A 15,447-nucleotide genomic window follows, 5' to 3' on the forward strand; every position below is an offset into this window, starting at 1 on the left:
TGGTGAGGGCTGCACTGCATGCGCCTGGTGACATGCACACACACACACACACACGCGCGCGCACACACACACACACACACACGCACGACCGCTCGAACCAGCCGCTGCTCTGACATGCTGGTGGGAGGTGGATTTGTGGTTCCCATGGAAACGTGGCATCCATGGCACACATTAAGAGGATCAAACTGTGCAGCCGCACACATGCGGGCTCATGCTCACCCAGGGCTGTGAGGGGAGCTGGAAGACACAAGTGCTCGGCGCATGCATAAATGCATGAACACATGCACATACACACACACACACAAACACACACATAAAGAAAGAGAGAGAGAGAAACACACAAAGAAAGAGAGACGGAGATAAATGAAACAGAACAAAACACGCCAGTAGTTACAGTACATTTATATCCTTGCAGTACGTGACTGGATATACTGTATACAATATGAGAAGGCAGTAAAGTGTGACATCTAAGGATACCGATTTCTCTCATTTTCACGGTGGTGCCTTGATTTCTAGCCTTTAAACAACACCTGGATCACTATCGTCTTCTGTGGTTTGTTAATCATTACTGGGTATCTGAATAACTTTAATCTCTAATGAAAGTTATTGCTCTTGTAGTTCTGATTCTAATCCTGTTTCACGCCTCAGCCGTGTGCCTTTCTTTATTCTATCTCACCTGAGATCAAAAGCCACCACACGACTGATTCCATCTGTAGTCACTTTCACTATTGTTGTTCTTGTTCACCAGGGCTAATAGTCACCCAGGCAGAGATAACTGTGACTGTGGCGTATGGGGAATGTGCGTGCCACGCCCTTTGATACAACCCCCTGTGGGCTGCCTCGTCTTCTCTGTTTGCAGACTTGGCAGTTATCCTCTATTGTTAACAAACAGGAACCCAAAAAATAGTCTCCAGGGGAACTTTCCCATACTGTGTTATACACACAAACACAGGCACACAGATGTCCTCTTGCGCGCAATTCTTTACACTATATAACATCATCTTTATGTATTCCTTTTAATGCTCATGTGATCAGTTAAAGATAGTCTGCAGAAAAAAAGGGCTTTGAAGGCCTGCTGAGGGTCATAAATACTTCTGTCATGAGAGGGGAAAAAAAGAGGAATTATAACCGCACAAATAGAATTAAAGCCACATTTCCTTTTTTCAGATGCTATTTCAGCATTCAAAAGTGCCGAGAAGACTGCTTTGTGACATTGGTGTTTATCAGACTGGTCTTATGACCATGAGTTGTGCTGAGCCAGGCCTAACCTGTGTAATTGCTTGCTATTGTGGTACAGCAGGCCTATGTAAATAAATGATATCAGTGCCAATTGCTGCCTTCAAAAAAAGGTTAGGCTAGGCTATTTAATGTAGTCAAATAATTTCCCTAATTTTAGTTTGAAGCTTGAAGCAAAGTTACACATAATGCATGCATTTTACACTTGACCCACTGATATGCAAAGTGCAAACAGGCTAACTGAAACATGTGGGCACCCAAATTCATTTGACAAATTTCAAACAGGACGAATTATGAGGAAACATAATTCGTCCAACAAAACGTATAAGACTCGACTTGTATTTGCAAGGAACTTTAAACACATACAAGATCTTGTCTTCTTATAGGGTGGAGTAGGTCACCTGTGCCATCTCTAGCAAACGTTCTATTGATCTATTTTTACTGACGACGTGGACAGGGCTGATTTGACTCCTCGTACATCCTCTGAGAGAAAAAGCCATTCGGAAGACTTGAACACCGTTTAAACTGTCGTACCTTTATGTTTACCGCGAACTTGCTGCCCGCGATAAAACTTTTGATGGGTGTTATGCTGTTAAAGTCCTGCGAGTGTTAAACTCACACAAACTGCCTACATTTCTCCTGAGTAAACCGAACCAGAAGAGGGTTGGCCTCAAAGCAGGAACTGGAGTCAGGTAGAGCTGGGTAGGTTTCCAGCGCTGCGTCTTTAGCGTTACCATGAGTTGAACATTTAGTTTGTCTATCTACTCACATGGGATCGGCAGGAGGCTGAAAGTGACCGAATATTTTGGGCGACGGACAAATGCATGCACTTGTGGTTCCAAAAGGAGTTTTATCAACGTTTGATCGCGTTTTGGCACCTTCGGTGCAGCTGGGAGCGCTTCTTTTTAAAGTCTGAGGTGGACCCAAGGTGTTTTTGAGGTGAAGGTGAAACCTTTAATGATCAAGTCGCACGAACGAAGACTGATCGCATTTGTTTAAATATTTGCTTTACTTTTAAGTTTGTGCCGAATATTTGCGGAGTGAGGCTACCTGTTGATTTTGGACGTCTGCACAGGTTGCTAGAAACGGTAAGTGCCATTGCAAACAACGAAAGCCTGTTGTTGTACAGGTTTAGGTGAATGTTTTTACTATTATTATTATTATTATTATCATTAGCCTATTTGACGTTATATCACAAAGTTAGGTTACATGGAACAAATGCTCCTCGTTAGTTGTCCTTGAATGGATGGTTAACACACGCCAGTCACTGAGTGTGATCATTTTGCCACAGCGTTGACTGAATAGCTGCCTCCACAAATTGTAGATAACCTCTCTTGAAAGCTTGTTTCCAATTATTCACTATTTTACGTTCCACATTCTCACAGTTAATTTACTAGCTGTATAGCCTAGTGTGTAGGCTACATAAACTTTAAGTTGTGTGCCTAAAAACATATTTTGCCATAGCCTATTAGGGAAAATTTAAACAACTGCTTTGCAACAACTTGCCAGAAAGTCATGCAGAGATAATAAGTCATTTAGTGTTAGGTGTAGGCCTACTGTAGTAAAACCATAGTGTAGCCTACAGTAGGCTACATGTGTGGTATTGCTGTAGCCGGTTGAATTTGAGATTATTTTGATAAGGGTTGAATTGCTTTATGACTAGCTTAACAACAGTAGGCCTAATACTTATTTAAGAAACGATCAGTTGGAGCACAGAGGCTTGTAAGAGTAGAATGATTATGCCCACAGCTCTGTGAAAATGGCACAGAATGTCTGGAAGGGAAAGCAGGCTTGTCAGCAGATGTCATTGCTTGCAGACTTTGCTGCCTACGTTATTGGGTGATACATTCCTGAACAACATGGGACTGTACAGCTAGAGTGTTGAAGAGGAATGAGGCCGTGGGTCTCGTACTCACAGCAACGCTTTAAAATGCAATATTAGGCCTATGTCCAGAGGCTCTCTAGCCACTATCACAAAACATAAAACATTTATGTTTGGGCTGAAAGGGAGTCTTATGGAGTGTGGCTGGGGAAGAGGTTGATTGCTGCTCTAGTGCCAGGCCAAAGGAAACCAATAATGCAATTGTATGTGGTGCAAATGGGTCTCTCACCTCCGAGCAAGTTATGTACTGTGAGTTTCTGAGTTCAAATTAGCTTTGGATTGTTTCATCAAGAGACCCCACACTGCTCCTCAGGTCTTATCCTGCTGAACCGTATTGGCAGAAGAGGGCAGAGATGAGGAGGGAGTCACAGCCCCTCACAGACTTTCTAGGAAGACACCCACATGCCCCTTCAAGGAAATGCTGACGAGGCTGAAAGAAAAGTAACTTATTGGTTTAGTGGTAAACATCACCACCTCAAGGGGCTCCTTAGAAAGTCTGTCCAAGCAGAATCGCTAAGCCTAGGCTTAGGTGTAATTATGCTTTCAAATGTTTTTTTTTCTCCCCCGTTCTGCTTTTTGAGTGGTCAATTTGAATTTCACATCCTAGTCTGAGCTTGAACATTTCACTCTAGCTTGACACACAATGTTGCATCTGTTTAGAAACGAGTATTCTATTTAAGAAGTAAATTATTGTTTTTAATGGATCGACAAAGAATCAAATGGTTAACCTCTAATTCCACGATGTGAGAAACATGAAGAGAGGGTGAAAACGAATTGCGGAGCGGCGAGCGAGTGGAGAGCCTGGGGGGGGGGGAAGGAGGAGGTCACACTGTGGTCTGCTGAGGAGCCTTGTGGGCGATCCTGAGCTGCTGATGATGGATGACGGATGGGAACGCTGCTCGGGGGAAATTCCTCTCCGCCGCACCGCCATTGTGCCATCATTCACAGCACACAGGGCCTGTCTCGCTTACACCCCGGTGGCACTATGCCGGCTCTCCCGAGTCCATTGTTCGGGTTTACCATGGATACCTAAACATAACAGGAATGAGTTACTCATGTCTCGGAGTGGAGTCTGCTGATCACGCAAGATGAATGAAATTTTAATGCAATTGGAGCTAATTGCTCCACCCATCAAATACCCGCAGGTGTAGAAGCCTTTGGTGGATTTGCATTACAATGCATTTGTGACATGATGTAAACAGACTACAATCTGTGTGTTGCCTACGCCGATCGTCTCCAGACGATCCCTCTCCTGCCTCTCTCTGTGCTACACCAGACGGTTCTAGAGCACACGGTGTGTTCTGGCTCAGCGTTCACAGCAGGGCCTCCATCAGCAGGCTGAGCGTGGCTCCATGCACCGCTGGACTGCATGAGTAGGTAGCATTAGCATTATGCGCTCATTAGTGGGTGGTTAGCGATCTAGCGTGTGTCAGCACGCGCACGTTGTCGAAGAGGCCCGCGTGTGTGGAATGGTATTCGTGTCCTCGGCCTGCGTGGTTATTATTTACTGGCCCCTCTGTCCGTTACGGCCCTATAAAACTCCAGGGCAGGGCCATAGGAAGCTATCGCCTCGCCCTCTTCAGCCTCCGGCCCATAAATCACAGGATACGTGGTTTGTTTAACGGCACGATCCGTCTTGTCTCTTTCACGGGTTGCGGGTTGTCTGTGTCACCAGAGTGATGAGTTGAGATGAGACAAGCTGGTGAGTGAGAACTTTAATGAATGGGGATTTCCCAGTAATGAATAGAGCGGTTCTACATGGGTACTGCAAATATATAAAAAATAATATATGAAAGAAAACAAAAACTTTTGTCTTGGGATATCATATTTAGAGTTTGAAAGATTTTCATCTCTGTCCATCGGTGGCCTTAAGGGCAGAGAACAGTGGCAGGCTTTTATGGTTCCTGACCCTGGGATATGTCAGCTGACTGTTTGCGAGCCCAGTAGATAGTTATTTTGAAGCTGAAGAAATTCACTGACTTTTTGTAACCTTTCGTCACTTCCACAAAAAGTGAGATTATTTGGCTCTCGGTGCACATTGGCATGCTTGCAGTGGTGTTGATGGGTCAAAGTGGACTACAGCTTATCTCCCAGAGCAATGATTGGGTGATGATGCCATTAAACTGACCTCTGAACTCTCACACATCCAGGATTAGAGATTACTGTTTATGAAGGCAATTGTGTTGGTCTAATATTAATTCACGAATTGATGTTATACCTTAGAGCATTTGAAAGAGTTTATGCGCTAGAGTTTATGCAATTGTGTCTATTGTGAATATAATTGAATTCCTAACTAGACAGGGTTTGCTTTTCCTTTGCCCCTCAGTAGTGAGGTATGTTCTGCTGTGTTAAACATTAGCTACTTAATCCATTGAGATACATGGTGTTTTATCTTCTTTTGTAAGGCTGAATGCAAACCCGTGGATTTATGTGTCCTCGTGAAGGAGGAAAGTACTGTAGTATTCAGAGCACAGCACCACATTCTGTAACTGCAAGTCAGTCTGACCTTGTATGATATGGATAGACTCCTGGATAGATGTCAGCATTAGTGTAACACATTGCACCCTTAGGTTGCTCCATTCCAGCACGGTGTCATGTATTGACATTTAAAACATCTCTTCTCTCACTTGAACAACAAAACGGCATGTTCCAGTCAGATGGCTGTTATGAATGGCAGCTCTAAGTGGCAGCGCGAACAGGCTGGAAGGCTAAAACGTGTTCTCTCGGGTCATGGCCAAACGATCGCGATAGCGAGGCAGAGCCGAGACCGGATTTCGCCAGCCAGCCAGCCAGCCAGTCAGCCGCGCGGCCCAAACCTCCCCAAACCTGTTTGAGTTCAGCGCTCATCCCGCAGACAAGACCGAAGAAGCCACTGGAGCAAGCCATTGCATGTCACCTGGCATATTTGCCATGACGCCACCTGTGCAGCATGCAGTGGTTTGTTGGAGTCTGTACATACTTGGGAACAAAGTGGCTTTGATTAAAGGCAGCCTAGCCGGGTTGAGCAGAGCTGGTTCTATTCCTGGCAGCTGATGAGTTTGCCGGATGGCTGGATCAAAGGAGTGGGGTGACGAGGTGCCAACCCTCTCTGACTGAAACGCCTGTAATTATGCATCAGCAGAAATCTGGTTAGACAACAACAGCAAGCAGCATCATAGTAAATATGTAAACTAGCAGATGTCCATAGAGGCTGGTGTGCATGACGCCCCAGCGTGGGTGTGTGTGTGTGTGTGTGTGTGTGTGTGTGTGCTTGTGTGTGTAGACAGCAGCACATTGCAGTGTGACGTGCCGCCGAAAGGCTTGTCTGAGCTCGTCAGAACAGGTGTTCCTACCTGGGGGCCACATGTGTCGTTACATTCCCCCTCTCTCTCTCATCCTCCTCTTTGACATTTTTGTGTTTCGCAAGATTTACCTCCATGACACAATGAAGAGTTCCTTGGAAATGACAACGCATCTTAAATCATATCAACACAACACATTTCTCAAGTACTGTTGTTCTGAAAAACGCAGACTTTCTTGCTGGCCCCGTTGTTGCATCAGCAATGGTATAGTTACAACCATTAGCAGTTTATGGTCACACTAAACATGCAACGCTTTTTGAACGTAATTGAATTGCACTCAGCCAAGCCGGGGCCATTCGGTGTGTATGCTCATGGTCATCAGACATTCGTGTTGCAGCAAGCGCTTAGGAATGGTGCGCTCCACTCTCCATGCGCTGAGAGGGAGTGAAAATTATACCAGTGGGAATTCGCCTTCAAGGCTTCGCTAGTTTTCACAGCGAGCAGCAAAAAAGAGAAGAGGCTAACTACAAGGATCACCGCAGGGTTTGCGAGGGCGTCGAGGGAATGGACTTGACTGGCTGCTACTTTTGGTAAAATTGCCTCGGAAACTTGAAACAGAATGCGGGGGGATTTATCCGGGATTAAAACGGGAAGGATCAGAGTGGCTTTAGACGGGGAAGGTTCACTGGGCAGCGCACCAGCACACACAGGAGGAGCCAGGAGGGAGAGGCACAATACAGGCATTCCAGACCTTGACAAGGGCTCTTCCCTTTCCTGTCTGTATTGGCATGTTCCTTTGTGTGTGTGAGAGTGTGTGTGTGTGTGTGTGTGTTTGTATGTGTGTGTTTAAGAGTGTGTTTCGCGGTCAGTGAGAATAAATGTAAAAGCAAAAGTATTTCACTGGTCCATGCTGTTTTCTGTTCTCTTGATTCCAGGCCAAGTCGCTATCGTAGTTCACTCACAGTCTCTTTCTCCCGCGCACTCCCGCGCACTCTCGCTCTCTCTCTCTCTCTCTATCTCTCTCTCTCTCTCTCTACATTTAATGGGGATGGGAGTGCTGACATTTGCCACCTGTTGATGCAAACAAAATGTCTCTTTTGCATTTGATAGTTGCCTTTTCCATTTTTGGCAGTAGCACAGAGAATCTCTCTCTCTCTCTCTCTCTCTCTGTGTACTGTTCCTCCCAGAGTTTAGCCGCAGCACTTTAATGTGAAGCATCATAGCAGGACTCGGTGTGTGAGTGCAGATGAGCAGAGCGACGGCTGGCCGGGATGATCTGCGGCGCCCACTAGAATTCTCCTGGAGGCGGCGGGCCGGGAGCCGCTCCAGCGGTGCTAAAGCAGGCCCCGCTGCAGCCCAGGAATGAGAGATCTGGGGATAAGGGAGGGGCGCAGCGGTCAGTCACGGCAGTGGCGGGGGGGCCTGCCCGCGCTCGTGTTGTGGTATGCCAGATGGCCGTGACCCTCCGTGACCCCTCTGTTGTTGCGGGTCATCTCTCTCTACTTCCCCCCGCCGTCCATCTTTCTGCCAGCGACGGAGCGGCGAGCCAGACGCGCGCGTTCCTTCGTTCGTTCGTTTCCCCTCCCGTCCGAATAACGGCCCCACACCCTAATGGACACAGGAATTCCTTACGGCGTTCCTCTTCCCAGCGTTCCCGACTCCTCATTGTTAGCAGGCCTGTGAAAACACGCGCTCCGGCATACTGGGGCCGAAACACCACAAACCATCTCCGGGATGATGGGGCGGCTTGCCGCAGCACTGCAGGAGCTCTGTGAGCTTGTGAAAACATGTCCACGCTCTCCTCATGCGGGGGAAGGGGCTGGCAAAGTCAAGGTGGACATTTGGGATCGCACACCGCTTCTCTAATGGCTTTAACCTCGTGCCTGTTTGAAACACAAGGAGCCAGACGGTAGCAAAGAGTCCCAGGTGGTAGGGTGTGGTCCTACTCGCTCTCTCTCTCTCTCCTTTTTATTGTGTGTGAGAGAGAGCGAGCGAGCAAGGGAGAGTGTGTGTGTGTAACTTACTTGAAGATAACAGATGATGATGTCATCAAGTCTGTGCAGAGCAGCTGGCCTCTTGATAACTGTCCTACCTTGGCCTCCCTTTTCACTTCCATTATACCTGTGTGGGCTAAACTAGGACACACACACACACACACAGAACACCCCACCCCTGACCCACGGGTAAACGACACAGGCTGTAAGGGGGTGTAGCTAAAATTACTCCATCAGATGGTGTCTTCTGATGGTGTTCGGCCTCCGGCGATGCAGCGTCCATCCAATGGGCCGCACTCACTAACAGCCCGCCCCCAGCACAAGCGCATGTGGTCAGCGATGGGCCTCTCACCACCGCAGGAGAGTGGGAGAGCAAGAGATGGACATTACTCACCCCTCCCTCTCCTGTCCCCACCTCCCATTACGTGACCAGAGAGAGAGAGAGGGAGAGAGAGAGGTTCAGACGTAGTGAAGAGGACTGGGTCCTGGCAGGAACAGAGCGTCCATTGTGCGAGTGCAGGCGGCCCAGGGGAGCACCTGACAGAGAGGCCATTGATCTGTCTCAGGCCCGCTCCCCGGCACGGCCCAAGAATGTCCTCCGAGAGAGGGAGAGACCGCTCTGACAGCTGCCGCCCCGATAGCCACAGCCCTCTGCTCTCCTCTGCTCTCCTCTCCTCTGCTTTCCTCCTCTCCTCTCTTCCTCTCCTCTCCTCCTCTCCTCTCCTCTCTGTGGAGGTGGGAGTTGGGTTACTACAGTACTGTTGCCGTAGCGTCAGTGAGAGCAGGCACCAGACATGATGATGAAGCACTTTCTCCCTGTGCCACGTGTTCACTTCTGATTGGACGTGCTCGTTTGGACTGTTTAAGCTCTGACTTTTTTGGACAGTTGTGGGGTTTTTTTACACCCAGAGTTCCATGGAAGGAGCTAGTGAGGTTGTTATTGTGCAATGTGCTAATGTTCTTTCTGTGTTTATTCAAGTGAGGCACGGAGGAAACAATAAAACGTGTTTACTTTAAGACTGCCTATGATTTGCAGATTTGCTTTTTAAGACAGAAGGCTTTGCCGTCAGATTGACCTTGACACACTATCTGGTGTGTGTGTGTGTGTGTGTGGGTGGTGGGGAGTGGAGGCCTGTGGGCTGTGCTGCTCACATTAGATGCTTAGTTAACTTAAGAGCAGCAGTTGGACCTTCGCCTGTGAGCTTTTTTTTTGTCTTCTGTGTGATTTTGACCAGATTTTGGCTGGCTGGCTGTGTTTTTGTCATTGTTTAAAAAAAAAAAAAAGATTGGCAAGGAAGCAGGGTACAGATTTACACACACATGCAAATCTCTCTCTCTCCCTCCCTCCCTCCCTCTCTCTCTCTCTCTCTCACTGTGTATCTCTTTCTTTCTTTCTCTCTCTCATTCCTGCACACTCACTGTGGAATTTTATGTTTTCATCCTTCTTTTTTGACCAGGCCTGTCAATCAAACAGACCTCACTACATGCTGCTGCAGCTGCAAACATAACAGGGTTCAGATTCCACGCATACCCCAAAGTACAAACTCTGGGACACACACACTAACACACACACACACACACACACATCCAGGGCACAAACATGCACACACAAACACACACACACACACACATCCAGAGCACAAACATGCACACACACACACTCTCACACACACACACACACACACACACACACACACACACACACACACACACACACACACACACACACACACACACACACACACACACACACACACATCCAGGGCACAAACATGCACACACACTCACACATCCAGGGCACAAACATGCATACACATATCCAGGGCACAAACGTACACACACACACATATCCAAGGCACACACACACACACACACACACACATCTGCAGTCTGACACACACATATCACATATCCAGGGCACACACACATACTCTACACATTCAATAGGATTATGAGACTCTTGGCAGTGGAATTGAAAGCAACAACAAACGAATCCATTCCAAATTTGATTTGAGTCTCCTCTCGTCTGGCGGCTGGCTTGGAAAACAACTGCCGATTGAAAAGCGCGGCCATCAATTGATACTCTCAAAAGGCAGCAGAATTGAGTCCCTCCCTAAACCAAATAAAGGCTTGAGACAGGACACCTCCGCCAACCATTTCAGGGCTTAAGCTCACTTTCTTGGTCATGAATGGCGGAGGGATCCTCTGGGTGTGTGATATTAGGCCATTCACAACAGCGTTGAGCTGAGCGGCGGCCATGTTGACGGCTATAATAGTCGAGAGTGTGGGGGCAGTGGCCACCAAGCCTCTTCATCTATGTGTTTACTGGGAGAGTCCTCTCCATTTAAGCTCATCATCCCCTTGGACGGGCCTGCACACTGCCTGCCTCGGTCTTAGCCACAGTCCCTCATAGACATGGTGTGACAGGGGAGAGTTGGGTGTTATGAATGCAAGAGACCGCTTTGGTCAATGCAAATCTCTCCTTTCTCTTTCTCTCTTTCTCTTTCATTCTTCTCTCTTGCTCTTGCTCTTGCTCTCGCTCTCTCTTTCTCTCTCTCTCTCTCTCTCTCTCTCTCTCTCTCTCTCTCTCTCTCTCTCGCTCTCTTGCATGACCAGAGTCAGGGCCAGGCCTGGGTGGCCAGCACAGCTGCACTGCAGCAAGGGACCGTCCAGACAATACATCACCACTGTGTCTCTAAATGTCAGCGACGAGGATGGTGGACAACAAACAAAGCCACAGAGTTTGTGCTCTTTTCTGCTGTTGATGCACCAGCCACGGGAAAAGGTCACTGGTTTACTTTTCTAACTTTATCTGGAGGCGTCTGACTCCAACAGGTTGAGGTGCATGATTCACAGTACCTTCAAAAAACACCTTTTCAAAGGTATGTTGGTGTACACTATGTTAGGGTTTGTGATGCATGCTCAACTTTGCTAAATACTTAGCAATTAGCAAATGCATCAGTTGGCTAACTAGCAATGCTTGTATCAATGCTAGCTGTGCTGTTGTTGTTTAGCTCTTTAGGTCTCTAAAATGCTTCTTCAGGCTTGCATTGTCACCGCATTCAGACACGCTACACCAAGTGAACCCTCCTCCAGCTGCCTTTGTTAATAGGCTGGCCATTAATGACCGTCATTCGAGTCCTTGCTCACCGCCACCCGCTCAGCTGCAGAGAGCTCCTCCCGTAAAAAAAGAACGCCAGCGTTCGCCCTGGACGGGAGGATCAGGTGTCGTTTGGCCTCGGGTCAGGGATGCCGCGGTGCACACATCCTGGTGCTAGGAGCGCTCATCCTCCCGCTCAAGGCTGCCCAGCGCTCCTCTTCCTCTTCCAGGAACAGACTCGCCTGGGCTGGGCAGGGCAGCTCTGCTCTTCGCGCTCCCCGGCAGCTCTGAGAGTGGACGCGTGGCCTGAGTTTGTGTGGGCAAGAGGGAGAGTGGCCATTCATGCCTGTGATGTGACGGAGCTCAGTGGAGTGAATGAGTGAGTGAGTGAGTGAATGAGTGAATGAGTGGGTTCTCTTCTCTTCAGGGGCTCGGCTCATCTGGACTGCACAGCGTTCACTCAGCACGACATGTCAGCAGCGCTTCCTGTACAGAGTTGCCAAGGCTGAGCACAGTACACACACACACACAGACAGACACACACAAAAACACAGACATACACACACCCAGTGGATGTCTGATTTCAACACCACAGCTGTGGCGATGGTTCGCTGTCTCCCTGTAATCTTCTCTCTTATCTTTCTATGTGTCTTTCTCACTTTCTCTCTCCTTATGCCTCTCTCTTATCTCTTATCTCTATCTCTTTTTATGTTGTTTCACTCTTTCTCACTTTCTCTCTCCTTATGCCTCTCTCTTATCCTTCTCTCTCATCCTTGTATATATTTCTACTTAACTCTTTTTTTCTCTCTCTCTCTCCCTCCATCTCTCTCTCTTTCTTGAATTTCCCCTTGGGGATCAATAAAGTATCCATCTATCTATCTATCTATCTTTCTTTCTTTCTCTCTCTCTCTCCCTCCAGCACGCTCTCTCTTTCTCTCTCTCTCTTTCTTTCTCTCTCTCTCTCTCCATCCAGCACGGCCTCTCTCACTCTCTCTCTCTCTCTTTCTCTCCCTCTCTCCCTCTCTCTGCTCTTAAAGAGAGGGAGAGTGCTGGGCCTCCAGCTGCCATCAGACAGCGCACGCACATCGCAGCACTCAGTCTCCAGGGAAACGCGCTCTCCCGCTCCCCCTGTGCAAATTGCCGACTTGAGGACGTGCTCAGACAAATTTCCCAAAGTGCCCCGTCTCTGGAGCTGTCACTGACATCCCCTGCTCGGTTGCCAAGGCCGACGTGGGATTTTAAAAACGAATAAATAAATAAATAAAAGCTGTTTTGCTATCAGAGACGGTGCTTGCGAGCAGGTGTTGCCGTGCCACTGGCTGTGTGAAGGACCCAGTGGAGTGGCAGTGAGGAGAGAGTGTGCCGCGCAGTGGACAGTGCTAGTGGTCAGCGTGGCACCTGACCCTGGCTGCAGTGTCCGCAGGAAATGGGGCAGAATGTGGGCACCGGGTCACGCACGGCCTTTGGTGGGCAAAGAGCATCAGACCCCGCATGGCTGCGCTCGGCTGCTGCCGGCTGCTGACCGTTGGGCTCGTCAGGGCCGGTGTCGTGCCAACGCTCGCCAGGCTGACGACGTGTTGGCCCGCATCAGTCAGCAGCCTGCTCTCACGGCCCTGAGGTTTCCTGAGTTCAGTTACGGCTGTAACGCTCGGCCATCTACTGATAAGCGCCTCGCTCATCTCGCTGTGGCGCATGAAAAACAGTTCCGGCTACGCTACGACTACGCGGCTATGATCACACATTATCTGTTCTGGGATCAGTTTTGGTTGATCGGAGGCTTTAAAAACAACATGACGTGAGGGGAGGGAGACTCCCCAACTGTAAAGCAGACTGCAACTGTAAAGCAGACCAGCCTTTACAAGCACAGGCGCCACAACACAGGGAGGGGTGCAGATCAGAGGCCGGGCGCAAAGCTGCTCCGACCCCCCCTCCCCCCCCCCTCGCCATCTGAGGGGGATTACCTGCATTTCCTGAGGGATTTACCTGCAGTCAGCCAGGCACACCTGTGGTTACAGATGACTGGCCTCGTGGGAACATGCCGAGTCTTGGCTACCTGTGCAGGAGGGCGATGGGAGAATCCTCCCGGTGATCAGCGCAGGCTGTGTTGTGTTGTGTGTAGTCGGCTCTCCAGCTCTGCAGAGCCTGAGAGAGCAAGCGTGGGTGGGGGGGATAGACTCGCTTACTGTGTGTCTGCGTGCGTGTGTGTGCGTGTGTGTATGTATGTGCTTTGTGTGTGAGTGTGTGTGTGTGTCGGACAAGGCGTGAGAGGAGAAACTGTTGCTCTTGTCTCTGTAACACTGCATGCAGTTAACCCCAGCATCTAGCCCCATGGTGTGTCGTTCCCACAGATTCCCGTCCATCTCCCGTGGTTTCCCCTCTCCCTCCGGGCAAATACACACACATTCTGACGCGCTCAACTGCTCCGAGTGTTTGCGCTGAAGCCACACCGACCCCCACGTCTCCGAAGCGGACCGTGGAAGGGGTGAGAAAGTTCCTTCCCTCGTCCACTCCAACCCCCCCCCCCCCCCCCCCCCCCCTCGTGTCCAGGCCGCTCTCAGACAGCGTGGAGACTTGGGTCAGGCCAGTTCCCTGACAGGCTGGCCGTTGCTGTTAATGGCCCCTACAGTTGAGCCTTGTTTGTTTTTGCTGCCTCCTCCCTCCCTCCCTCCCTCCCGCTGACTGGAGCTGTTCTGGGGAGAGTCGTGTGGAAACTGGTGTGAGATGTGAAATGCGCTGTGTGCTGGGGCTGCTTAGGGTGACTGGCTAGGGTAAACACTGTACTGCACTTTTACACAGCCAACCAAGGATACATTACCATGGCAACAAGCATGGAACTGGCAAAATAGAGGCGTGTGTGTGTGTGTGTGTGCTGTATATGTACGCCTCTCTCTCTTTTTCTTTCTCTTTTTCTCTCTTTTCCTTTCCCCTCTTTCTCTCTCTTTCTCTTCTCTCCCTCTCTCCCTGTCTCCCTCTACCCCTTTCCCTCCCTCTCTCTTTCTCTCTCTCTCTTCCTTTCCCTCTCTCTTTCTCTGTCTCTCTCTCTCTCTCTCTCCTCGATGATACTTTGTCTCTCCTATACGCCCCCACTCTCCAGTCCTGTCTCCGCCGGTTCTACCCAACGAGAGGGAAAGGGACCGAGCAGCATCATCATCATTAATTAGTGCGGCTCTAGTTGCAGAGACGTGAGCAGAATCAAAGGCTTTCTGTTTACCCCCGCGCTGCTATTCTCAGCAGAGAAAAGTTAGTGTTTTTCTGCGGGAGCCCTGGAGAGACGGGCCTCTCCCCCAACCACCTACTGCACTGCAGCCCCCTGTGGAGTCAGAGGGGAGCCTCTCACCTTGCCTGGCCAACTTCTCCTTTTTGTCTCTCGCTCTCTCTCTCTTTTGTCTCTCTCTCTTTCTTTCTTTTTCTGCTTCACTCTCTCTCCCTCACACATACACATACTTCTCTCTCTCCCTGCCTCTCTTTCTCTCTCTCTCTCTCTCTCTCTCTCTCTCTCTCTCTCTCTCTTTCTCTGTTTTTTTCTCTCACACATGCAATTTACAATTTTCTCTGTCTCTCTTTATCTCTGTCTCTCCCTCCCTCTCCCTCTCTCTTTCTTTCTCTCTATCTCCGTTTCTCTCTCTCTCTCTCTCTCTCTGCTGCAACAAGAGGCCGTCTCCAGGCAGGGACAGAGCGCAGAGTCATTCCTGCTTAGTCATTCAGGCCCCTGTGGCCCTGTGTGTGTGTGTGTGTGTGTGTGTGTGTGTGTGTGATGGGTGTGTGGGGTGGAATAGATCCAGCTTTAAAGAGCCTTGTCAGAACAAGCCGCATGGTGCTCATGGGCAGCAGTGAGATGCTGTTCACCAGTTCCTCATGTAAAGCCATCGTGGCAGCTCCTCTCATAGCGCTCGAGCTCTTGCTGCAGTACACAGAAGGTTCTAGAAGCAGGTGGTGTTTCCTGGCCAGACCTGG

General features: G+C 49.2%; 1 protein-coding gene across 5 annotated transcripts in view; it reads left to right on the forward strand.

Annotated features, from left to right (window-relative positions):
- The first annotated feature begins 1,717 nt into the window (after positions 1-1,717).
- The window catches only part of palm3 (paralemmin 3), a 29,113-nt gene continuing 15,383 nt past the window's right edge, over positions 1,718-15,447 (forward strand). For 2 of the 5 annotated variants that reach the window (XM_062548078.1, XM_062548115.1), the window contains exon 1: positions 1,948-2,324. The gene's annotated coding sequence lies outside the window, so the exon portion shown is untranslated. The other 3 variants (XM_062548097.1, XM_062548089.1, XM_062548105.1) reach the window with 3 other exon arrangements.

The sequence above is a fragment of the Sardina pilchardus genome, chromosome 1 (assembly GCF_963854185.1).
Source record: "Sardina pilchardus chromosome 1, fSarPil1.1, whole genome shotgun sequence".
NCBI classification, from domain to species: Eukaryota; Metazoa; Chordata; class Actinopteri; order Clupeiformes; family Clupeidae; genus Sardina; species Sardina pilchardus.